General features: G+C 49.3%; 1 pseudogene; it reads right to left on the bottom strand.

Annotated features, from left to right (window-relative positions):
- Positions 1-374: 374 nt before the first annotated feature.
- LOC100951477 lies at positions 375-1,532 on the bottom strand (annotated as a pseudogene).
- Positions 1,533-1,841: the final 309 nt, after the last annotated feature.

Raw genomic sequence — 1,841 nt, 5'->3', positions numbered from 1 at the left:
ACACCTAAGGTGGCTGGTTTGAATCCAGCCTGGGCCTGCCAAACAACAATGACAGCTGCAACCAAAAAATAGCTGGGCATTGTGGCAGGCACCTGTGGTCCCAGCTACTTGGGAGGCTGAGGCAGGCGGGAGACTCGCTTGAGCCCAGGAGTTGGAGGTTGCTGTGAGCTGTGATGCCACAGCACTCTACCCAGGGGCACAGCTTGAGGCTCTGTCTCAAAAAACCCAAAAAACAAAAAACAAAAAACAAAAAAAACAGAGACTAACTCTGATTACTTCCAGTCCTCCCTTGCAAGGAAACACAGTGTATGTAACTGACAGCACTGCTTTTTACATGTTTTCCTTAGGTGTTCCAGAGTCAAGGCTAGAGAAAGCTAGTCATCCACGGTGATGTTTCAGAAAAGGTAAGCCATGGATTCTCTGTTGTGGATTCTTCAAATAGTTTCAGAGAGCATCAAACTTACATCCACCATCTTGATCTCAGGACACTGAAGCTTCTGCACCTCATGAAGCACAGCGTTCATCACCATGACCTCATCAACAGAGGATTCCTCAATCAGGCGGGGGGCATTTGCAGACAGGATGTCATGGGTGGCCATGACATAGGTCTTATAAGCACCTCTCACTTTCAGGATCTCTGCAGCAGCAACAAATACTCTCCACATCGTCAATAATGTCATCCACTATGATTGCAATATGGCCTCCAACATCTCCAACAATGGTTATCGGTGGCTTCTCTTTGGCCATCATCAATGAGAACTTCAGGCACGGGTGCACAGTGGCATTTTTGACCATAGAGGGAGAGTGACGACCATCATCTATGTCCAGCTCTGTGCCCTGAGCTTCCCAGTGGATGACAGCCAAGCCCAGACACAGCCTCTCAGCATAGGACTGGGCCCTTTTTGCAGCATCAGGAAACTTAGCTACAGTGACTGCATTTCTGTAATTTGGAATTTCCTCCTGGATATACTGAAGCAGGAAAGGTGAGGCTCTGAGGTTGTCCACAGGAAAGCTGAAAAAGCCTTGTATCTCCTTTTGGTGAAGAGCCCTAGTGATAATGTGAGTTAGACCTGCTTTCGCCAGTGTGGATGCGAGGAACTTGCACACAATGGAGCCCCTCTTCCTTATCTTGCTCTGCTTGCTGTAGGGGAAATAAGGGATGACTCCAATAATATTCCTGGCACAGGAAGTCTTCAATGCATAGTCCATGATTAGCAACTCCATCATGGCTGTATTCACATCCCTGCGTATTGTCTGTATAATGAAAATATCTTGGTCACGAACAGATTCTTTTATTTCAACTCTTGTTTTCCCATTGGTCTCTTGGTATACAACAGACTTCCCCAGTTCAGCACCAAGACGCTCAGTGATGCGCTTGGCCAGCTCTGTGCAGGTGGCTGTGGAGTTGGCTCAGAAGACCGGTAGTGGCAACAGGTGGCGTTCTTGGCCGGTGGGACCACCGGACGGGCTCTCAGGGTGCAGAAGGCAGAGGACACAGACAGCCGCGGGATCCGCAGCAGCTTCTTGGGCATCGTCTGGCCTGAGGCGCTGTTACAACCGGCCCTGTGTGGGGCTGGACCCCGCAGTGGCTCCAATCACGACGGTCGCTGGGCCTAAGTCCTACCGCGGTGTCTGACTGAGGAAGGTTCTAAGAAGCTCGGCACCGGTGGAGGGAGACTGGAGATCCCCACCCCCAGCATCCTGCAAACTATGAGGAGCGACTGCGGAGACATGGAAAGTGTGATTTTTATGTTTCTGATGACAGTGTTAATTAATATCAAGTGGAAATGTTGACCTACATGCTCATACAAAGGCTAGTTTAATGGATTAGTTTGTTTATT

This window comes from Otolemur garnettii, unplaced genomic scaffold (genome assembly GCF_000181295.1).
Source record: "Otolemur garnettii isolate 467f Iridium unplaced genomic scaffold, OtoGar3 scaffold00110, whole genome shotgun sequence".
Lineage (NCBI taxonomy): Eukaryota > Metazoa > Chordata > Mammalia > Primates > Galagidae > Otolemur > Otolemur garnettii.
Note: the sequence above shows the minus strand (reverse complement) of the source record. Positions and strands in the feature narration are given on the sequence as shown.